This window comes from Trichosurus vulpecula, chromosome 4, assembly GCF_011100635.1.
Source record: "Trichosurus vulpecula isolate mTriVul1 chromosome 4, mTriVul1.pri, whole genome shotgun sequence".
NCBI lineage: Eukaryota > Metazoa > Chordata > Mammalia > Diprotodontia > Phalangeridae > Trichosurus > Trichosurus vulpecula.
The window spans coordinates 362098595-362124194 of record NC_050576.1 but is presented as its reverse complement, the minus strand read 5'-3'; the positions used below and the strand labels follow the sequence as shown (position 1 = coordinate 362124194).

Genomic DNA, 25600 nt, shown 5'->3' with positions numbered 1-25600 from the left:
GCTGCTTAAGATGTATTAGAATCCCCTGAAACAAATGTCAGGAAAAGGCTGGATGAACACTTGTTGGCATTGTAAAAGAAATGATTCTTGATAAGATATCCATTGGCCTAGTTTAGCCTGAGGTTCCTTTCGATGATATGGAATAGATTTCTCTCCCAGATGTGTAGTTGGGTTGGTGTCCTCTCTGTTTTCCTTCCTATACACTCTCTTTTATACCCTGTGCAATTTCTCAATAATAGGGTGAACAGTTATAAAAACTCATATTTATATGGTTGGTACCTTGAGATTTCAAAGCCTTCGTCATCACAACTCATGAAGTTCTGAAGCAGAAAAAAAATCCATCATCATAAACCTGGAGTTAGGACCCAGGTTTTAATCTGAGATCTGCCAATTTGGACAAGTCATTTCATTTTTCTGAATCTCAATTTCCCTATGTGAAAAAATAGGGAAAATAATACCATGCTGACTTACATGTTCTGACAAGCTAAAACAAAGATAAGTAGGAGCTTGTAAGAACACAATTTCACTTGATGCATGCAGTTTCATCAAGCCCAAATAAAAAATGTTCTAGTTTGAATATTCAGCTTCAGATTTTATCCAACCATCTACCTAGGTCATCTCAGTATTTGCCTGCCACTACTGACCTGCTCCTCCCCACCTGAAGTGCCACCCTTCACAACAGATCTGAGAACTGGACCTACAGGTCTTCCTGAATCCATGCTCCATCTTCATCTGCTCATCTTTTAGAGCACCTGCCTGAGGGCCTATCATAGTTGATTGGTGACTGAATATGTGCAATCTAGTCCCCTTAGTTCACTCTATCTTCTAAGTGATACATTAACTTGATATCCCATCCGGTCATCTATCTAGGCAATCTCCCTATCTACCTGCTATTAAGCATGAATCTTCCCAGCTGCTGTTCTCCTCTTCAGAATATGGCTCTTTTCTATTTTTCCATTTTTTAGAATATAAACTCCTTGAAAGCAAGAACTATCTCTCTTTAAGAAATATTCATATCTCCAGGACTTAGCACAGTGAGTGCCATATTATAATTACGTATAAATACTTTTTCATTGGCAGAATCCTGAAAGATATAGTAGATATGATTCCTGGGGTAATTTTTGAAAGATTACAAAGAAAGCAAAAGCTACCATGGGAATAGAGAAGGCCATGTGTTAAAGAAATTTTCTCAAAAAAGAAATATTTCTTTTTTAGCTTAAAAGATTCATAAGCCAGTATTCATGTAACTTAAAGATTCATAAGTCAGTGAACTTTATTTCAATTTCTAAGGATATTCTAAAGATTATTATGAAAAGAATACTTAGTGAAGGTATAGAAAAAGAACTGTTAGACTCTTAGCTATCTTTTTTCAACAAATATATGTTATGCCCTACAAAAAATAATTTCCGTTTGATGATGAAGTTATGAAAATAAGAGATCAAGGTAACATTGTTGATATAACATATTAATAATTTTAACAAAGTATTTGAAAAAGTCTACCATATTACTTTTCTAGAGAAGATAAAGAGATGAGGGCTAATTAGCAAGAAAAGTGGATTGGGAATTGGAGGAATGGTAAGACCAAAACAGTATTCATTGATGGTTCAATGTCAACTTGGAAGGAGATCTCCAAATGAATTTCACTGTGATCTGTGCTTGGTTCTGTGCTAACATTTATAAATGATTTCAGTAAAGGTACAGAAAGCATGCTTGTCAAATATGCAAATAAAATAAATCTGGAAAGAACAGTTAACATATTGGATGACAGCATCAGGATACAAAAAGGTCTTGATAGGCTAGAACATTCAGACAAATCTAATAAATGTCTTGTTCTTGTTTTCAAAACATCAACTTTTTAAGTAGAAAACAGAGGAAGCAGTGTTAAACTTCAATTCAACTGAAAAAGATATGGAGGGGTTAGCAATGCCTAAGGTCAATATAAGACAGTAATGTGATTATGAAAGCCAAGAAAGCTAGTATGGTCTTAGAACATATAGTAAGAGAGGCTCTCAGAGTCCAGCACTAGAGAGATAATACATCCAACATATTGTACCCCAGTAAGATTACACTGGGAACTATGTTCAGTTTTGGTGACTTCAGAAGGATATATATATATATATATATATATATATATATATATATATATATATATATATATATAATTTTTATTTTTTATTTTAGACTTAAATACTAAAACTTAAATACACAATAAGAAAAGATAAAGAAACATATTATAAACTTAAATACAAAATAAGAACAGAAAAAAACATTGCGATGTGTACAGCAGAGTGTAAGAGAGGATTCAAAATATACAGCAATAAATTTCCATTTCAAGAAGGCATTCATTATAAATACTACACCTTGTACTGAGAGCTGTCCATCGTTTCTTTGCTTCTTTGTAAGTTTTCTCTTGTCCTCTGTTGTGTAGTTTTTTCCCCCTTCCTCCCTCCCAAGGCTACAAATGACCATGGAGATTATATATGTGCACACACACATATACACACATATATGTATATATACATATATGTGTCTATATATGTGCACAGATATACATATATACATACATATGCATGTGTATACATATACATACACATTTAGAAAGGGTATTACAGAGTATCTAGATGATTGCAGCCAGAATGGTGATAGATTTTGAGGTCTTGCAGCATGATTGGCTGAATGGATTGGTGACATTTAGCTGAGGGGAAAGGAGTAGAGGACATGAAAGTTGTTCTTTAAACATTGCAAGATATTTAAAATGGAAGAGGAAATTAGATTTGTTCTGGTATAAGTAGAAGACAGAAATAAATACATTTAGGCTGGACGTATAATCCCAAAATGGAACGTACTGCCTTGGAGACAGTGGGTTCCTTCTTGATAGCTGTCCACAAGGAAAAGACTGGATTACATGTTAGACAGTATGTAAGAAGGATTCTTAGTCAAGTCATCCTAACCTATTATAGTGGCCAAAACCCATTAATCAGCTATAATCTAATCACCTTAGTGACACTGTACAAGTATAATCCACTAAGATACTACATATACTCCAAAAAACTCATTGTGTCATGGATGGAATCCTGGCACTTCAAACATTATGCCAGTAGAGTCCAAACTCTGAGAGGCCTAATTGTACCAAGAGGGAAATAATTCAAAACTAGGCCTAAAGATAGATGGCATGTCACTTTTCCAAGAATCAGCCTAGCACTTTTGGACAGGATCATCACCATTTTTGCATAAAAATGATGAAATTTCAGGTGACAGAATCAATCACTTGAAGATCACATATGTCAAAGAGGGGTAGCAATTTGTACCCATAGAAGAAGTGCCCACATCTACAAAACTTCAGATCCTTTCAGTATCCAAAAATTCAAAAATAAAAGAATAATCAGAACATGAATTGCCAGCTTTGTTTCATCAGACAATAATTAAAAATCTCATTGTTAATTTCCCTTTTGTAATTCTTGCTCGATCCTCCACTATCATCTTCTATGCTTATGATCGCTGCTCCTTTCCGTTGCCATTGCAAATACATCTGTGCTGTTTTTAGTAACCTTATTCCCTAGAAACAGTGCCAACCCCTTAGGTTTTCCTGAAATAAGACTATTAAAAAAGATTAATCTACAAAAGGAATAAAATATTCTTAAACATCAAAATTAGATATATAAAAAATAGATTATAGTATTCAGGCTAAACATAGTTATTGTGATCCATTATAAAAACTCGTGCCTTTGCTTCAAGTACTCATCTACTTAAAAATATACACATACTTCTTTGAAAGCCTGTGCTTACTCTGTTAAAATAAGTTACACAAAGAAAAAAAATGCACCTTAAAAGCATTCTTAACTCTCTAGATATCCATACGAGTAATATGATGAAATAGCATCAGCCTCATTAGGTCTGTATATACAATCTGAAAGGTATCTTTTTATAGCAAATAAATTCTATGACCGTTAAATTTTTTAGACTTTTTTTTATTCCCTGTCGGGTTGTTATGAGGTATATATGCCTTTTATGACTCTAATGAGATACCATTTGGCAGTTTCCATGTGGAGCCTTTGGATGACTGCTTTTTTATTTTTCCCTTTAAGAGATTTCTAACCAGTTTTATGCTTTTAATTTCCTTCTTGAAGCATCGGGTGATCGCAGTACTGCTTCTAGATGTGAGTCTTCTTGTCAGACTGACACATTTAATTAAATTATATTCACTATTACTTGGTGAACAGTTCAATCCCATTTATCTCTGTAAGTTAACCACTGAATGTTCTCCAAACTGTGCCAAGTTCCGGGGGGTCTTAAAAGCTAATGTTTCTGTTATCTAGGGACTTTCTTCCTCCTATTATCAATTGAATACTTTTAAGTCTCCTCAAATTGCAGTAATTGAATTCAGCCCCCAGTGTAAATCAGATATACCAGACCATCTCCTCCTTTCTAACTTCATTAGATTTCTTTTCCAAATAGAAGTTAATCAATGGCTATATTGGCATAATCAAGGGTAGGGGGAGCTAGAGTACAGAGTCCCTAGCAAAGTTTCAAATAGTAATAGGTACTACTGAAAAGGTATATTTTTAACCAAGGATTCTTTGCCTTTTTGTGGCCTTTGGCCTTTCTTAGCCTTTGGCATTTGGGTAAAGCCTACAGACATACACTCAGAATAATGCCTTTAAACGCAAAAAGTAAAATACTTAAGATTATAAATGAAAAGAATTATACCGAAAAACAGTTATCAAAGTATTTTTAAAATGTATTCATAAACACTAAGTTCATAAATCCTGCTTTAAGTCAAGAACTAACATTCAAAGGCATTTCCTTCTGGTAGTTTGTTCTTTCTCAATGGTTTTGTTTATTTCTCATTCTTTACATGCTATATTGGAGACAAAAATCAAGCTAAAAAAGCTTTTAATACATTATTTTCTGATTCAGCACATGTAGACACATGACTGTTTAAACCAGGCTAATTCAAAATGAAATGAAGCTTCTACTTTACTACTTTTAGTCTTTATCAGATATAAATTGTTTTAAAGAAATGAGGCGTTTTAGGCCCAGTAGGATGAACAGATGAACAGACACACAGACACACACACACACACATAGACAGACAGACAGACAGACAGACACACACACACACACACACACACACACCTCAATTTTAAAATTCCATACTAAAACAGCTTGGTATCACATTTTACAACTTTTGTAGAGGATTAAGTTTCCAGAAACATTTCTAGAGTGATTCAATTCAACATTTATTATCTCTTCTATGAAAAGCACTATGTTCTGTCATAGCCAGCAAAAAATGAGTCAAAAAACAAACAAACAAAAAAAAAGAAATCATCTTCCTCCTCAATGAGAACCCAGTAAACTATATCGTCTTTCAATAATCCCATCAGACATACAAAAGGTGTCTAAACATGTAAAACAAATAGGAGGATTTAGGCAATCAGATATTTTGGCACAAAACATTTTTGCCTGAAATATCCGCATAAATAAAACAAAACCTAATTGTCCCTTTAAAAAAAACCTCATATCTCCACTTTAATTTTCTGAGTTGGATTTTTTTTTGGTTGATATCTTGTTGGTTAGCTAGGTGGCACAGTCCATACATAGAGCACCAGGCCTGGAGTCAGAAAGACTTGAATTCAAATCCAGTCTCAGAAACTTACTAGCTATGGGACTCGGGGCAAATCTCTTAACCTCTGTTTGCTTCAGTTTCCTCATCTGTAAAGTGGGGATAATAACAACTATGTCTTGGGATTGTTGCAAGGACTGAATGAGATGATAACTGTAAAATGCTTAGCACAGTGTGATAGAATTGATATTAATAACGAATTATTAATTTTGATGCACCTTTTTTCTTTTTCTTTCTGTAAAGTCTCAACTCCTGCTAAAGTCGGTCATTCAGTATCTGAGGGGCATGGCTGATGGATGAGATTGCTCCTAGCCCTCAATGAACATATTCCTCAATTTTGGGGAGGACTCTACCCAAATGGGAAACCTAACTTCAGCTTAGAGCATAAAAAATACCCAGTCTGGGCAAGCCCTTACTCCGAGGAAATGAATCCCTGTCCTTGGTCTTTGGTCCCCTGAGTTTAGGGTGACCCAGCCCATGAAGGAAAAATCAACCAGAGAGGTCTGGATGGAAATGGTTTCCCCTGCCCAGATCGCTGGAGGCTGCGGAGTCTCATGATCAAGGCACATTCTCAGCAGGAGGAGCTGAAGACTTTTAGCCCACCTTCTCATTAAATGTCCACTAATCAAAGGTAATTTTTACTTGTCAGGGGAATTCCCTTTCAGAAGGTATTTAAGCCATCTTAGGGTCTTCTTTTGGGTCTTTGGTTACTGAGAGAAAATGCTGACCATCAGTTTATTAATTGCTGGCCAGCCTTTAATAAATTGATTATTAATTACGCAGAAACTCTGACCCTTGGAATTTTCATTTGTGACAAGTGCCTGGCACAGAGTAAACATTACATAAATGTTAGCTATCATTATTATTATTAATGTGACATTCTAGTTGCCCCTAAATTCACATGTAGGCTTATAGTATGGAATGAGATAACTCCATTCTCTTAAGACAAATATGTTGTCATCACAACCCAAAGAGAAAGATCATAGATTCTTTAACGAACTCATTGAAATGAGTGTACAGATAGAGCAATTATACAATTATTTCCTCAATCTAATACCATCAGTTACCAATTTGGGGGGTAACATATATGGTTAGTAACCATAAGACTAATGAAATGATAATGATGAAAACCAAACCAGAGCCAAAATCTGTTTCACCTTCAATTGTTAATGTCAGATTGGTAGATCAGTTAGAGGATGTGGTGGATGGAAAGAGTCAAAACTGATTTCATTTGTATAAGGAGCTCTGTGTGGATCTCCACAAATGAAGACTAGCACCTCACCTACAACTTACAGGCACAGAAATTGATTAAAGAAAGCGTTGAGAAGATAAGTGGCTTGTTCAAAGTCACACATATGGTATATTCTGGAAGGAAGAGATGAAGCCAGGTTTTCCTGACCCTGATGGTATTCACTAAGCCACACTGCCTCTGGTAGAACTATGATCCACATAATTACTACTCCAATGGCTAATCATGGTTTGAGGATGTGCTGATGATTCCTGAAGAAGGATGAGGATAAGCCTCCTCCTAATGGTTGAGAATGAGAAGGAGGGTTCCTGAAGTTTTGGGTGGTAAAGCACAATTTCTGGGAGACAGACTAAGCCAAAAGCATTTGCTCAAGAATATACTATATGTCTATGGTCTAAGAAACAACTAAGCTAAGAGATGCTCATCAACATGAATTCTTGGGCCGCAGAAACACAAAGAAACAAAATAGCTCTCTTCTACTTCTGCAGTAATGTTGTGGAGTAGTTACATCATTTACAGATTACTCTAGACATGAGACCTTTGTCAAATGACCAACCAGTTGACAGTTTTCTTGGGGAACTAAGGCACATCTCTATTGACATCTCTGCTTTATCATCTTTAAATAACACCTTTATTATTTAAGTTCGACTGAGTCCTCACTTCAGCAAGGCAACCCTTTCACTCTTCCCTAATTGATTCTCTATACAATTATGCATTAAAGCTTTTTTCAAATCTTTCTGTCTCTCTTTAAGCCTCTGAGACATTTTCTTCTTTTTGTCATCTGAAATGCAAACTTTGCCTTACTTTTACTGATAAAATTGGGGCCACTCTTCATGAGCTCTTTCCCTTTCTCTTTATAACAAAACCTCTTAACATATTCTTCCACTCTGCCTTCCTTTCCTCCAGTCTCTGATAATCCAGTGACCCTTGCCCTTGCCAAGGACAACTTGTCTATCTGTTGTTCCCATCCCTCTCATCTTCTCCAGCAGATTCATCCTACTATTGCCCCACTTCTCTCTAATCTTCAATTTCTTCCTCTACTAGTTTATTCTTTACTGTCTTCAAACAAGACCAAATCTGCTAACCCCTTTAAAAAATTTCACTAGATCTACTATTCCAAAAAACTATCACCCTATACCCCTTCTACCTTTTTCCACCAAACCCCTAGAAAAGCTGTGTATCACTTCGCTTATTCCTCTAACCTAACTCCAAAGTTACCAGTGACCATATAATCGACAAATTTGCTGGTATTTTCCATTAATACTTTTCAACATATCTACCAAATCTGACACTATTGATGACTTTCACCCTCTGGATATTCTCTCCACCTGAGTCTTCATGACACAAAAAGTCTCTATTTGTTCTTCTCCTACCTGTATGATTACTCCAATTTAGTTGCTTTCACCACATTTATGACCATATTATGCCCCCTAACTGTAGGTTTATCAAAAAGGCTCTGTCCTGGCCCTCCTCTCTTCATGCACTTCATTAGTGACTTCATCAACTTCTATGGGTTTATCATCTCTGTGCAGATTATAAACAGATCTACATATCAAGATAGTCCCTTGAGCTCTAGTTCCACATCACCAGCTGCCTCCTAGACATTTCAAACTAAATGTTCCAAAGATCCTACATTCTCAACCTGTCCAAAAGAGACTTCATTAACTTTCCCCTAAAGCCCTACTTTCCTCTATTGGCTTTCTCCATTTTTTTCAAGGGCAACACCATTTCTCCAATCTCCTATATTCATAACCTCAGAGATCTCCTTGACTCTTCTTTTCTTCATCATTCATTTCCAATCAGTTGCCAAAACTTGCTATTTCTACCTCCATAACAGTTTTTGTATCCAAGGGTGTGCTAGATGTTTTTCAGCCAGCTCTTTTGGAGGAGAAATGTGAATACTTTCATTTAGTGTGCATTAATAACATTTTCTTTATCACTTAAGTTCAGACAATCAATAAAACTATAATCCAAGCCTTAATATATAGCATTGACCAATAACTAAGATGTTAACGCTCCACTGAAAATTTAACAATAAGGTCACACAAGCTTGAAAGAGCTGGCTCCCCCATACCTTTGCTTATATCTGATCTCTTATCTCTATTCACAAGGCACTACCTTAGTCCATGCCCTCATCTTTTCTTGCTTAAATTATTGCAATGACCTCCTAATTGGTCTTCCTGCCTCAAGCATCTCTCCACTACAATCCATCTTCCACATATTTGCCCCAGTGATTTCCTATAAGAAATGATCTGAATATGGAAAATAAAGACAATACTGGTTCATAGTACAAAGTTATTTGCAAAACATTGCAAGAGGGGATGGCGGAAGATGAGCAATGCCATCTCACAAAACAGTCCAAAGCTGCAGAAGGGAAAACAATATGGAAAAAAGTGTGGTATTAGATTTACCTGAGCAAGATAAACGAGAGAGAATTTGTAGACAAAATAAATATATGGGAAAATGACCAGATTTGCCAGCAATTTGAAACCAATCTATTCTCATAATTGATGACAATAAAAGCACGACATTATGTCTAAACAATAATTTTTTTCTTACTTTCATAAGGTCATTGAAATAACTCATAACGAACTCCCTCTTTTCCCCTTCCCTCTATCACAAAAACTCATAACATAATCTCCCAGTCTGCTTTCCTCTCCTCCAATCTCTGACAGTGCAATGACACTTTTTCTTGCCAAGGACAACTTACTAGTTTATTCTCTACTGTCTTCAAGCAGGCCCAAATTGTCCATATCCTTCATAAAATTTTGAGTTTGAGTGTTGTGAAGGACCTGCTCCTCTCAGCCTATATAAATTCTCTTCCTTTGCCAGTCTCCTCCACAGTGACAAAAGTACTCATAACTACATGAGGAATGATGAGTTTTTGTATAGCAGCACAATCTAAGGTTCAATTGCTCTTACTTATCCAGAGGAAAAAAGCTCTACTTAGGATATATCATCCTTATTAGTATGGTGCTGGATTTTGTGGTGTTCTTGAAAATGAGTGCCATGTGACCTGGTATTCATTTATGACTGAGTGCTAATGGGCCAGGGTACAAGTACCTAGCTTTTACGTAGTCTTTTCCACACTCATGATTGATCCCTGAGAAAACCCAGCCTTGGCACATATCCAAGAAAGTCAGTGGCCTTAGACATAGGTAGGAGTAAAAATCTACAACCGGCTGGTTCTCATAATTAACCTAGAGATGAAATATAGTCAGTGACCTCAGGAGGTGTCAGTTATCTTAGAATGGGCAGTCGGCTCAGCTTGAATACTAATAAATATCCTCAGAATAACCTTGACAGAAGCTACTGTTATCTTAGTGAGTGGGCAGCTGTTAACAGGAACCTGAGAATGGAGAGAGAGAATGAGAGACACAGCATGGTGTATAAGTTACAATAAAGTAAGAAAGTAAACATGTTGAACCTTTGACAAGAAAATATATGAAGGGTCAACTGGCTAAAATAGAGTATTATTGACCTTCATCTTGCAAGCAGGAAAAAAAAATACATTGAAACTACACTTAATATTTAGTTTCTTCTACTTACGAAAGCAGACCCAAAAATGGGGATTGCATTTGTGTTTTCAGTGTATAAGTACTAATAACAAGAATGAGAATAATCCTGCCTGGATTAATCATTAGCCTTACTTCTATGGGTAGAAATTAATCATCAGTAGCTCTTCGAATAGTGAGAAGAGTCACAGTTGTCAAAATAATTCACTAGCTGTTTAAAAAAAAGGCCAACCAAGAAAAAATGTCTCATATGAATAATTAGCACTTAAGAAGATGAAATCAGGAACAAATTTGAAAGGGAACTTGAATCAAACATAAACTGTTGAATCCTTCGGGGGGAGGGGAGGAATTGACAACTTTGAAGACATTAAAGGATCCATTTTAAAGATACCTGTACCAGAAGACACCAATAGGAAAATCATTGGTAACATTAAAAATAAAACACAAAACTTGATCATTTCATCACCTAGACAATATTTCCCATCTGCTGACACTTCACTCCCCTCCCTCCACATAGTCTGAACCAACCAATGATGCCAGCCTCTTTACCATTCCTTGCAGAAGACACCCCATCTGATTCCATACATTTTCAATGGCTGTTCCCCATACCTAAAATGCTTTCTCTCCTTATCTCTGCCTTCTGGTTTCCCTGTCTTCCTTCACATCTCAGCTAAAAGCTCACCTTCTACAAGAAGCCTTTTCTGGTCCACCTTGAGTTTAGTGCTTTCTCTCTGAAATTAACTTCCATCTACTCTGTATTTATCATGCATGTACACAGTTGTTTACATGCTGTCTTCTCCATTAAACTATGAGATACTTGATGGCAGTGTCCCAAGCACTTAGCATACGGCCTGGCATATAGAACATATCAATAAAAATCTAATAATATATGCTTATTATTTCATCAGCTATTAAATATTTATGAGATTGAATCATGGTTATCTCTGATGAAATATGTGAAAGGAATAGGCATGCTTTTACAGATGATTTTTCTTTCGAAAATTATTGATATCTTCTTAAAAATTTTCATTTCTGAATTTATCCCTCTCTCATCTAGCAAGCCATCCCTTTTCACAAAGTTTTAAAAAAAAAGTTGAGCAAAACCATCAATTGAGTTTGATTGTGTGTGTGTGTGTGTGTGTGTGTGTGTGTGTATGTAGTCAAGATATTAGGAGACAACCTGTTTTCCAGAGCTAAGGCCCAACAAGCAGTCTGTGCCCTGAGCTTGGCATAATAACAACCCTGTGTACTTGCCCTCTGGATGATATCAGCCACAGCAAAACCCCAGAATCGGGACTTATGATTTCTCTGTTTCCCCAGGGGATCCTGACCTGAGAGTTGGAACTGCAGCTGAAATACTGCTGCAGAGAGTGATCAATCACACCTGATACTCTGAACAATCCCTGCACCTGTAGCTGCTAAGTGAACCGAACCAAGTGCTGCACTCCTGTTCCTGCCATGCTAACTAGGGTTCTTACCCCACTGAATGATCACAAAGCTCCATGTCCCTTAGGACTTCAGACAATCACAAGGCTCAATAATTCTAATAACTTGGAGACTGTTCCCACAGGACCCAAGAATGCCTGTATTGTCCTCAAAAAGCCTGTATCCATGGGCCTGCCATGGGAACTGTTTACTCAAGATCTAATAATGACTGTGTTAGGTCCTACCTTTCTGTGGTGTTCATGCTTAGAAACCCTACCCCTGCCTTCTCAGGAGGACTTTTGCTTACAAGCATTTTCCTCACTTTGAAATTAAACTTCTGTTTGATTCCTGACTCTCCTGTCTCTTGTGTACTTTACTCAGCTCCAGCCACCCAAAGTTTAGAGACTAGTTCTGGTCTAGATGATTCTCTCTCTCTCTCTCTCTCTCTCTCTCTCTCTCTCTCCCACCATTTATATAAATACACACATACATGTATCTACACACGCATATACACATATAACATGTATGTATACACATGTATATACATATGTATACATACAGATATGTGTATTTATGTGTGTGTGCATACATATACATACATACATGTAGATATTAATATCTTGTACCCATAAACCTTCACTTTCACAGACACAATTAGCTGAAAGCTATAGAGAATACAAGATACTGCTGTGCTTATTACGACAAAAAGAGAAAAGTTTCTAATAAAGTAAAGCAAGACATACTTTTAATAGGTTTATTTCCAACTACAATCTCCTTAAGCACATATTACAATTTGATAGATGCAATCACAGAAATAATTTTGCTCAATAATGCTCTGATTATCAACATAAAGCAAGGCATAAAGCAAATATGCCCATCAATGGTGTTAACTGCTGAAAAATAACATACGACAATGGAAAATGTACAAATAGAAAACAAGGGTTCACATCCTGACTCTGCCACTGATGCCTATGTGAACTCGGGGAAGTAATTCCTCTTTGAGCCTCAGTTTCGTCATCTATAAAACGAGTTTTTATCTTTAAGATTAGATGATCTTTAAGGTCCCTTAAAGCAGAGGTGTCAAAGCAGGTGGCCCACACAAGATTAAAAAGTAATTAGGAAATATTTGATAAAAATACAATAAACCATAGATAGCATTTCACTTCAAAACTAAGTCAATACGTAGCTAGCAGGGATCCATATGAACCTGCTCCTATTGTAGTTGGATACCATTGCCTTACAGTTCTAAATCTATGGTCCTTAGTCCTCTGTGCTGCATATAATTCCCAAGTCTCTCTAAAGATGGTTAGGTCCTCCAGAAGCTCTAATTGATGGATGACAGGGTACTGGATGCATCAAGCCCAGAATAATAACAATCCACATAGGAGAAACAGAAAAAGATGAAGAATTTCTCTTGCTCAGATCAACATCTATTTAGATACTCAGCTTATATAACTGGCCCCAAAATGCACTGAAATTGACAATGAGCTGGGCTTACAATTGACCTGGAGGAAGAGTAGGATACATTCTACTTGAAAATGATATAGCAAATTCAATGATATTAAGCTGCTCAAATGCCCATCTTTTTACATGCCATAATTCTCCTAGTGGTACTAGTATTTGTCCCCAAATCATAGAATACCTTAACCTCAGAAGAACCAAAATCGTTGGTGACTCAAATGCCAATAGACACATGATAGCATGAAGTGGGTCATAGCATATAACCAATGATGATTTGTAAGCAAGAAGTGGTTTAAGATTTCCAGAAAAGGAGACAGGTCAGTCACAGAGAGGGAGAGCAAATGAAAATAAATGACAAGTCTACACGTGTCAGTGCCTATATTATGTTAAAAAGCCTTAAAGAAAATATTTTACCATGTTGAGTAGTTTTTAAGAGAGCATGAACAAAGATCACACTGAAAGAGAATGTATGGATGAGTTTCGTTTTATGCCACTGTATTCCATTGGATAATGGAATTAAGTCGATTTCTTGTGCTGAAGTAAAAACGATATTTTCAATTTTCAGAAACTGAAGGCTTAAAAAGGAAAATAAAAACAGATCTAAACTAGTTAAACTGAAGTTCTTACAGAATATTAAAGGAGACTTACAAATATTGATGAATTCTCTTAGTTAACATACCAGTTTTCCTGCTGTAATGCAGAAAAAATGACCTATGGGAAACTAGACGGAATGTAGATATGCACTGCACCATAACTCAGTCATTCAAAAATCTCAGGGCGAAAACCTAGTGCTGTTATAGCTGGTCACTGTCCATTTTCCTATAGCTCTGTATTCTCTGCCTTACCTAGGCACCACCAAGTGACTGGTGGTATCAATATAGTCAATATAGTGTCAGGATAGCTTAAGCAAATTCAGATTAGAAAAGGCGAACAACAAAAATTACCAAAATTATGCCAAAAGATAAAAATTTTAAATCTGGAAAGGATCTTAATGGTCTCTAATATAACCCATTTATTTTATTGATGAAGAACTTGAGACCTAGAAAGGTTCAGTGATTTGCCGAGTGCCACATAGGTGGTAAGTAGTTGAGCAGAGATTATGACTGTTTTTTCTTTCTACTACATAAAGCTGTTTCATTCAACACAATCCGTTGTGTCTTCGTATCATGAAACATGCTTATTGATTTGTTGTAGGGCAGTGGCTATAATATCAATTAATTTGGGACCATTTTTTTTACTGTTTTAAAATGCTAAATTAATTGTCTTTGATTGAGCCTTACTAGGTGCAACACCCCAGGCCAAAACCCCTATCTATTAGGTGCTAAGCTGACATAGGTGTGAAGCCCTTGGGGCCCTAAGGGGAGTTGCTAAGACCAGAGCCAATAGTATGCACCTAAGTCCTAGTAGCTCAGATTACATCCAAAGACTATATAAAAAGAGAGAACAGAGCTATTTGTTTGGGGCTCTCGCTCTTGGAGGAGTGTTGATGCGGAGGCTACAGGCAGCTGTAGTTAAGAGCCCTTCAGCTTGTGAACCCAGATGTTGATGCTTCCTTGGTAACCATAAATTGTATTTGGTCTGTTTATAATGTATGTTTGTAATTTGTTTGTATTTGCTCTGAAGTTCAGGGTGCTGGCCTTTTCCCCTGAACTAAGTGAACGATATATGTATATGTTGGATTAAAATAAGATTGTTAACCCCCTTAACGTTGCTTTCATTAGTAAAGCAGATCAAAAGAACTTGTGCTGGCAACATTCTTGTTGTTGGGCTTGTGTTGTTCTTTCACTCCCACAGCAGCTGCTAGCCAAATTGTTGCAACAGTTGGTGAAACACTGAAGGTAGCACAGGGCACAGACTAAGAAAAATCTGAGTTCAGATCCTGCCTCATACATCTTGGGCAAGTTACTTCACAGCCATCTGCCTGAGTTTCTTCAACCATAAGACAGAGACAATAGTTATACCTCACAGGGTTGTTATGAAGATTAAAGGATGATTTAAAAAATTTTTAAACCTGAAATTTCTATATAAATGCTAGTTGTTGTTTCCAACCAAAAAAAATTGAGTTAACCTCTCACAGAAAGCAAGTTTAAAAAAGTGACTTATGAACACAAAAGTATTTACACTGTCACTTTAAATTGTGATAAAGTTCAAGTCCAAAATATTTACTTTGTTAAGGTTCCTTATCTACAGGCTACATAGAAATAGACTTTAAAAATCTGCCAATTCCAACTTATTTTTAGCAGTCAAAATGTTAGAGTATAGGTGTTAAGTAGTAGATTAACATCTCCCACATATTTACAAGGACTAATTTCTCACTCAGCTCTCTCTCCCTTCAGATCCCTCAGACTAATTTCTCTATTCTTTTTGGTAGCAATGAACTTAAAATTCTTTTTCATCCTTTCTTTGAGTCTTTTATAAAGACATCTTGACTTGGGCTATCTTTTGTACTGAAAATATACTATTACTACTTCTGCCCATCAACTGATATTAATTCTTCTTCAATACTTAAGAATCTAGGAACTGGAATTGGGGGAGCTTAAAAGCCATTTAGTCTAGGAATTCATCATTTGTGTGTGTGTGTGTGTGTGTGTGTGTGTGTGTGTGTGTGTGTTTGTATGTATGTTTGACAGATCCTTTTGAAGGCCTAGTGAAGTTCTAGCATTTTTTAATGCAAAAGATACATAGAACTGCAAAGGAAATCTATTATAATTAAACACAGTTATCAAAATATATAAAAAATACAAGTTCGTGGACTTCAATTTAAGAACTTCCTTCTTTATTTTTAAAAATTTTTTAGAACCTCCTTTTTTAAAGGGTGCTAATTTGATATCCACCCAAAAAAGAGGGGAAAGAAAAAGGGGGGAGGGAGGGAAGAAGGGAGGCAGGAAGGGAAAGAGAGAGAGAGAAAGAGAATGAGAGAGAAGGAGGTGACAGAGAGGCAGAGGGAGAGGAAGGGAAAGGGGGAGAGCAAGGGAAATGAGACTTAGACAATTATATAATTCTCAATGCATTTCCAAATGAATGAAATTATGTAATCTGAGTTCCTAAAGAAGTAAATGAAAATTTAAAAATGAGTTAAACAAAGGTTAGACAAAGACAAAAACAGACTTTGATTGTTTCTTTAATGAAGTTAAACTGACTGTCTATTAAGCTACACGTTTAAAACCTTTGCTCAAAGTCTTTATTTTTGGCACTCATCTACAGACATCAACATCAACAGCAATGAACCATTTTCAGGGTCATGTAAAGGCTGGCACGGATGAATGCTTCTTAAAATGTTTGATTTAGTAGTCTTGCACCCTAGGGCTCTAAGGAAGTTGTACAGGCAAGTCCAGAGTTATTAGTGCATTTAATTAATTTCAAGCGAACTCATGAAAATATGTTCAGATTTTTTTCTTGGTTAATATGATTATGAAAGAGATTCTCAGCCTCTAGCATATGAATATTAAAAGATCTGTCTCTGTAATCTGCTTTGTAAATACAATAGTTAATCATTAGTATTATGTTGACATAACAGATCTAACAGCTAGAACTCTTTCAAGTCTCAGAAGCTGAATTCTGGAAAACAAAGCCCATAAAACTTTGTACCCAATAAATAGTTTTGGGGAGAGCTTGGGATTTTTTTTTGTAATATCCTTAAACAGAAATAATAGCAAAATAGTTTTTAATGATCAATTTTCAGTCATAACTATAGTGGAATATTTGCATGGGGACAGGGCCCCTGATTTTACTGATATAGGGAACTTTAAGTGAGAAAATTACTACCACTGCAAATATTCACCATCTCTGCAATTTATAGTTTTAAATAATTGCCTAGAGAACTGGTGTCAAGCTCAAATAGAAATAGAGGTGACTATACTGTACCTTAGGATCCCTGCAGGTCATACATTTACAATTTTAAAATGTAATGTTTTATTGTATTTTTGTTCATTTTGTTAAATATTCTCCAATGACATTTTAATCTGGTTCAGGCCAAACTAGAGAGTGTTTTTGGCTGCATCTGTGGTGACATGTTGGACACCTCTGGCTTAGAATACCTAGAAGTTAAGTGACTTGCCCAAGGTCACAGAGTCAGTCTATATCAGAGACAAGACTTGAATCCAGGTCTTCTTATCTTCAAAGCCAAAACTATGCTGCCACTTTTATTTGCATAGCTATCTGTTATATTCACATATTTGCAAGACAGTCTTTTCTGGCAGTACAAAAAAGGAGGAATATTGGATTTATTTTCCTATCTAAACTTAAAAAATATAAACTATTATTTTTGAGGGGGAGTATATCTTACACATTCATGAGCATTCTTCATTTCCATATGACAGCCTCCAGGTACCAGGGCTTTGGACTTTGATCAAAGAAAAAGGAAACCTAGTCAAACCAGTCAGACTGTCTTACGGTAACATGGAATTAATGTAGTAAGTCAGTGGCTAAAACTGAACATATCATAATGACCACTGAAATTCATTTTAAAAAGAAAAAATTCAAAATGCATTGAAGAAGGCATCACTACAATGGAAAGCAGAGATTTGAGGCAATTATCCAGATAATTTAAGCAAAAATCACTATCATTCACTAGTTCTCACATTAAATATTCAGGTTAAGTGTGAGACTTGATTTCACCATATAATTGCCCTAGTGTTATATTTCAATTTTACATTGTAGGTAGAACTAAAGACCCCTGGGAATTTATAACAATTTAGCATGCCATCTCTCTGCTCTTCACATGTGGATATGTGTTATGTAGAGGATTTGATCAGATATTAGTCTCTTTAGTGCCATTAGGGTACAACAGTCTGTGGTATTCAGCTTTTACGCTCAATTTCAGGAGGTTTTATAAATCAGATTACACAGCATTTCCAGAGCAATTGAGATGCCACACACTGAAGAGAGGTTAGAATAATGGTTTGCATCTACACCAAAATGTTCATGGGACAAATTAACTGTGACTTCTTATGGTGGAAATTGTGCTCTAGCTGCCATTAACATTTTCTAGAGTTTTTAATTTCTCAGAGAAAACTTTTCTTAAATTCCAGAGAAACATTGTTAAACTGAGCTTTCTTTAAAAAGACTGTAAGCCTACCTATGACACTACATTAGTGAGACTGAGGGGAATATTTTTTTCAATTAAAGCACTATGATTAGCTCAGCTGTTACTGCCTATGCCTTTGCTAGCAAGTCTTCCTAGGAAGGATTAAGCTATGGTGCTTTCAAAAATTCACAAAAGAATCAATCTGCTTATTATTATGAGTATAAAGAGCTTTGTGATATAATCAGATATTAATTTGGAAAATAAATAAATTATCCAACCTATAGGCATTTGGCATGCCTACTGTCAAAAACTAACATTTAATATACAACATGTAGAAGATATAGACATGGAGTTAGAAAGACTTTTGTTCAAATACTGCCTCAAACACTGACTAGCTGTGTGACCCTGGTCAAGTCCCTTAACTTCTCTGAGCCTCACTTTTCTCATTTGCAAAATGTTAATTATAAGAGAACCTACCTCACAGAGTTTTTGTAAGGATCAGATGAATATATATATATATATATATGTATATATACATATATATACACATATATACATACACATTATTTGCAAAGCTTAAAGAACTATATAAATTCTAACCATTAATATTACTTACATATATGATCTCATTTGAGCCTGAGTAAGGTTCTACTATCATTTCATTTTCATAGATGAAGATACTGATGCTCAGAAAGTTTAAATTTATAAACAGCTAGTTTTAGACTACAATTCAAATACAGACCCCTCGACCCCAAATCTAGTATTCTTTCAACAACACCACAGCATAATATTCAACAATCTTTCTAAAGTTCATATTTGCTTCTCTTCAGAAGAGGGTCGTATGTTAAATTGTATGGAATACTCTTTAAAATGTTTTCTCATTCCATCAAGAAAAGCTGTAGTTATGTTTTCTATTAGTAATGACCTTTTCATTACTAAGATGATAGATGCTGAGTAAATCTAAGGAAACATAATTTGAATAGAAGTACAACCAGTTCTGTCATAATATTTGTTTTGAAAACACAAATTTGTCCTAAGACAATTGATAAATTAAGGAAATGATTTTAGCACAAAGTAAATTTTGTGTTTGCTTGGGCACAATTTCATTGGTGCAGAAAACTGCCTCTTCACAAAACCTCACAAACTGCAACCTTTTCTATGCTCACTTCCACAAGCTAACTTTTGATCTTTGTCAAGTGTTAAATCTGTTGTATATTTCCTGGTGCAGTAGGTTGGTCTGCTCCTGCCTCCATGACCAAGGGCTCAGCTCTGGAGTTTTGGCCCACCAAGACTATGTGCTAGCCCAGGTTGTGTGGTATCAGGACACAGACTGAGCTGAAGTTCAAGGTAGTGAACTGTGCTACCATGTTTATTAGCTCCTATACTTTTTCACCGTATCACTGATTTAGTTTTTGACTTTTGTGCTCCTAACCCAATTTTCCCGTAAAACTTGTGGTTTTTATTGAGATTCTGCATACACAGAACAGTGATTTTTCTTTTTAGGAGCACACAAGTCATGTTATAGCAAAACTGACTATACTGGATTTAGAATTAGAAGATTTAGGTTTGAATTTCTACTCTTCTACTTGCTATCATCGTGACTTTAGGCAATTCACTTCAACTCTTGGGGTCTCAATTTCTTCATCTGTTAAATTAGGAAAAAAGAGTGAATTTATAAAGCCCTTTCCAGACTTAAATCCTATGAACTAGGTTATGCTTTGATAAGAAATACGGTTTATCCAAATATCAACACGATCATAAAATCAAGTGACAGTCAACATGAAAGCTATGATTAACATTTTGCTGGAAATTAGATTTTGTGCAAAAATTTGACATCCATCAAGATGTTTATGATTTTTTCAGAAGGATGTTTCAGAAGGATATTTTTTCAGAGAGATTTATTCAGAAGCATATTTGAATTGTCACCCTCAGATCTCTTCCTCTTAGTTAGAGATATATGCAAACACCTCTAACTGGAACCTAACACTTCTGGTTTCCTCTATGAATTTTTGATAGGAAAAGACTTAGTAGTCCTAAACCTGAAGGGATTGCTTTGAGTGTGTGAGAAAGTCATTATTTGCTGGCTCTCATCATTTATTTTGAATTTGCTAAATTCATTGATGTGTGAACCGCTTATCAAAGCTTGATAATCAGTTTATAAATCACTTTGAGACTGGCAGAAATAAATATTAATGAGTCAATTTGCAGGGAATTCAGAGCCATTTCTTCCTACTCCTATCCTTCATTATTTCATAAGAAAGAGTGTACAATTTATTGGCTGTAATGCCTTTTTTTTCCTCAAGATGGTCCTAAGATTATTTATTACACTGACTCAAACTGTACTCTATAAAGGCCCCTTGGGAGCAAAAGAAATCCCCTCTCAAAGAATAAAGACTGCAACAGAATGAAGATGTTTAGTTTTTAAAAATTCTATTTATAAACCTCATCATTAAAAGGAAAATTTAACCTCAAGGGACGTACCAAACTGAGTGTTCAGTCTGTTGAATTGCATGGGCCTCACTCACGAAGAAGAGAAATACATAGTTCCTTAGTTTGATTTTTGAAACATTGAGATGGTCTTCTTCAAGTTCATCTCTTCTTCTCCCCGTTACGCAATCATAAAATCTTAGATCCAGAGGAAAGAAATAAATGATAATGCAATGTACCCTTTTCATTCTGCACATAAGAAAATGGAGGTCTGGACAGATTTGGTCATTTGCCCAAGAAAAAGTTTTGGATTTGGCAATAGATGACCAGGGTTAGAATCTGCCCTGCTACTTCATAGCTAAATGACTTTAGGATAGTCACTTAACTCTGGGCCTCAGTTTCCTTCTCTATAAAATAAAGAGATTGAACTAGATGATTCCCAAAGCTTCTTCTAGTTCTAAATTTATGATTCCATAAGCTAAAGTTTGTATCTTTCCTTGCACGGGGTAGTAACAAAGACAGGATTCAGCACCTTATTTCCAAGTCTAATGTTCTTTCCACCCTACCATCCAGTATCTCCAACAATTTGATGTTATAAAAGTAGTATCTTCAACAATTGGTATAGATTTAGAGCTTGGAAACCAAGACTTAGAATTCTCTTATCAATTTAGCTGAATCAGCCATGGAACATAGAAAGAGCATGACTATGAGGTCAGGGGATGATAGTTTGAACCTCATTTTTGATGCTTACTATCTGTGGAACTTTGGACAAGTCACTTAATCTTCCCATGCCTCAGTTTTCCCATCTGTGTTCAATCACATGGTTTCTGACATCCTTTCCAGCTTTAGATCTACCATTAGTGACTCACTCATTTCATTTACAGCTCTGTGTGTCTGCCTTCTCCTCAAAATTAATATGTAAATGGTATATGGGAAGGGTAATGCTTAAACCATTATTTATCATCTATAGCTTAAAAGGAAGTAGTTTAAAAGATCCTTTCTAGAAAGCATGTGTTCTGAGTGGAGATAAGATGAGGAGGGAGAGGACGGAGGGAGAGGAAGGGGAAGGAAAGAGTAAAGAAAAAGGGAGTCCACTGTGAAGAACAGCTAATTCAGAGTTTTTCACAAAGCCATCTTGGCTGTAGTACTCTTGTTTTAAATCTAAACTTTTAGTTTAGAAAGTGACATTTTCTTATTACCACCACAAAACTTCTGCTCCAGAGACTCACGATGATTTAAAGGTGACTCCAAATTATGAAGAACCCTAGATTCTCAAAGGTTATGCTAGCAAAGTAAACACTCTAGCAGGTTCTACCATCCTGAACAAGTTTCCAGGACAATCCCAGAAAAAGACTGTTTGCCAAGTTATAACCTTGATAAATAAGGAGAAATTCACTCCCAGCACACAGAGCATTTAATAATGAATTCTTGGGCAAGGGCAACCAAAGTCACACAAGTAGAGTTACAAAGGATCTCAAAGGTTATGCATCACCTGACTCATATCCTAGCAAAATCTCTACTGTAATATCCAATAAATGGTCATCTAGCCTTTGTTTGAAGATCACCTGTAAGGGTAAACCTCAGTAGAGCTGTTTCCCCTTTTGGACATCTCTAATTGTTAGGAAGAAGTGGTTCCTGACATCTAGATAAGGCTAAAGTTGTTTCTTCTCAACTCCCACACTTTGTTCCTGGTTCTAATTTCTGTGGCCAAAAAATAACAAGTCAAATCCATTTTCCACATGATCGACCTTAAGACACTTGAAGATAGTTATTATCATGTGCCTTCTGATTGTTCTCCTCTATATTTGTTCTTTACCATCTTCATCCATCAACTCTTGTCTTCTACAATAGATTACTCATACTCTCAATTACACTGACCCACAAGTACATTCAGTGGTCAAGGGAAAGTGGGCTTAAAATCAGAACAATTATAGCAACTGGAGTAACACAGCTCCTGAAAGTTATGTTCTCAAAAGTTCCTCTTAGGTATGGGGTAACTTTGTGCCTTGAATCTGCCTTTCCTACTTTGTCCTCAATGCTTGGTGCATAAACACTCCTATTGCTTACCTGGGGACCAAAGAAAAATGTCCTCCAAATCCTCTAGTCCTCTAAAGTTCATGAGATCATCCTCTGGCCAAGGTTAGACGGGGTATTGGAGGAGATCAAGGCTAAAGAGGAATCCTCTCCTTTCTTAACCCTTCCCTCACTCAATTCCTAGAGACTTCTACCACTAAGCTGCTAAACTCTGGATTCTTTGATTGTGAACTAGCTTCCTGGCTTTATGTAAACATCATAGGGCATGACCAAATCCCTCAACCAATTCAAACAGACTTCCTGTCATATTTGGTTGTAATGCCTTCATTAAATAGATAGTTCCAGGCCTTGTTCACACCTACTTCATATCACACATACATCTGACTGATTGATTGATTCAATATTTCTCCCCCACAAAGGTGTCAGGGCATACTTTTGGGTCTGTTAATTCAAGGGGAATAAGTTGGTTTTATTGATTGATTCAATTGACTCCAATATTTATACTGATGTAACTGGGAGAAGTAAAGCTCCAATCCTTTTATGTATAAATAGTGTGCATGACTGATTCAATCACCAAATGGATTTTTGGAGCATGTGCAAACATTCTGTAGCTGGTTCTGGTTTGCTAACTATGTGGTGGACAGACTCAGACTTCTGATTGGCTTCAGGGCCAGCAAAGGGGTACATTTAAAGGTACCTAACTGCCTAAACAAAATCTCTTTGTCTTTAATGCCTGACTTCACCTGTAAAACCTTAAGTCCATATATAGGGAGACATCTTGAGCTATCTTTACCCAAGGCTGATAGGTGGCCCATGAATATGGGCCTCTGTTCTGTCCATCTTTGTGTTTATTATTCCTTGATTTTAGGTGAAGGATGTATTAAAGACCTCTACAACCTTCTGAGCCTTTACAGATTGAAATGATGAGCCACCAGAAATCCAGAATTTATCAGATTTTGCTCCTAGCCAAGATGGTAAGGACCTACCATGGATCAATGGCAACCAAAAGGGAGCTACAGTGATTCATCCATCAGCTGTAGAAATAAATTTGGTGGGGCAAAATGCATTGTATAGAAATTGCCTTAAATTCCAGTCTGTTCTCTCAAGGGACTGAGAATGTGTCCTTAGGTGTTAGAGGAAAATGCCTATAATTTGTATTCTTGCTATATATTCTCAGAAAATGTCTATTTGTTTAAAATTAGTTGATTTTTAGTTCACTAATTGACACCGGGATTTTATTCACTGACTACTGATATTGGGAAAATACACCAGAATACCAAGTTTTACAGTATTGGAGAAATATACACCCACCGGTCACGGTACCTCCAGAATCCTAGGGGTGAGGAGTAGCTTTGCACAGATACTTGACTTTATCAGAGCGGGAATTGTGATAATAATGTCCAGAATTTACATGAACTTCACTAGTTACTAATGTGGGAATTCTTTCTTAATCAACTGTTTGTGTACAATCAAAATATTATTTTGTTAAAGAGAGATCGACATAAATACTAGATTGTAAGAAAAAGTTGAAAATAAGGAGATATGGCACAATTAATAATTCTACAACTGAACATACATTAATAACGCACATGACACATGCTTAAAATCAGTGAACAGAAGAAAAAAATAGTTCACAGAAAACCTGGTGAGAGATTTAATTGTAAGAGACCATTCCAAGAGCATTAAGGATCAAACTAGGATAACAGAACAAAAATGTAAAAGATATGTTGAGATTTCTATAAAAAAACTTTTTTCTTCAAAGATGTACCACAACAGAAAGACACGTGGTGGTAGCAGATAGGTTGTGGTCAATTACCAACCTAGAACTGAACAGCAAAATGAGTGTTAAATGCATTATTAGAGATTTATATGACTATAAAAGTAAATAGACCTGGTATACAGCAAGAATGCAGATAGCAGATGGATAATACACGTGATCTAACCATACCCACCTAATATGAATAGATTTATAGGATTAACTCCCACATATATGGCAAACTTTATTTAAAAGGTTTGTGGGAAGACATGGACAAGAGTCCTATAGGATGGGAAGGTATGTCTAGGTTAAAATATACATCATTGGAGAGAATACTTATAGTTATGAAATCACAGATCTATAGAAATATTAAAAATGTACATGAACTGGTATTGAGACTTAAGTTGAGATTTTTAAATGATCTATATGAGAAAAAAAAGCTAAAAATATTGAGTGTATCTAGTTAGTGAAGAGACAGTAAGTGATAATTCAATACCAGACGTATTCTATCAGTGTATCAGTATGAGAGCAAGTAGTGGAAATACACTGAGAAAGGACAAGGGGCTTAGAGTTTTTCTAGGAGGAAAGTTTTAGGCTAAATACCAGCATAATCTTCCTCATCTGAAAGGATATGAGACATACAACCAAGGAAACAGACAGCTGCTTTTATTGGAAATGTTTAAGGAAACGGTCTTGTACAGAATGGAGAAGGTGAGCTAAATAAACTCTCAAACCTTATAGTTTTATGATTCTGTATTAAAGGAGTCTCCAAGTAGTCTTGTAATGAAAGACTGTGAGACTGTGCATACTCTTAGGGCTAAGAGAATCACAAATGTTACGACAATGACACATTTTGAAGATACTGTGACAAATGTGTCTGAAAACCAATCCATAAAATGACCTGAGATGAGTTAATAGAGTCATGATAGAGATACATTTTCTGGTTTTTTAGAATAAATGCCATTGGAATTAATTTCAGATCAATTTAACCAAATAAATCAGCCTCTTAAGTCACTGTATTACTTAAATGTCTCTTCCTTAATCCATTCTATCCCGATAAATGATTTTTTCATGCACAATTACC

General features: G+C 35.9%; 1 protein-coding gene across 1 annotated transcript in view; it reads right to left on the bottom strand.

Moving 5' to 3' along the window:
• Window positions 1-25600, bottom strand: part of GPC5 (glypican 5) — a 1045029-nt gene that overhangs the window by 597254 nt on the left and 422175 nt on the right. The window lies entirely within an intron of this gene.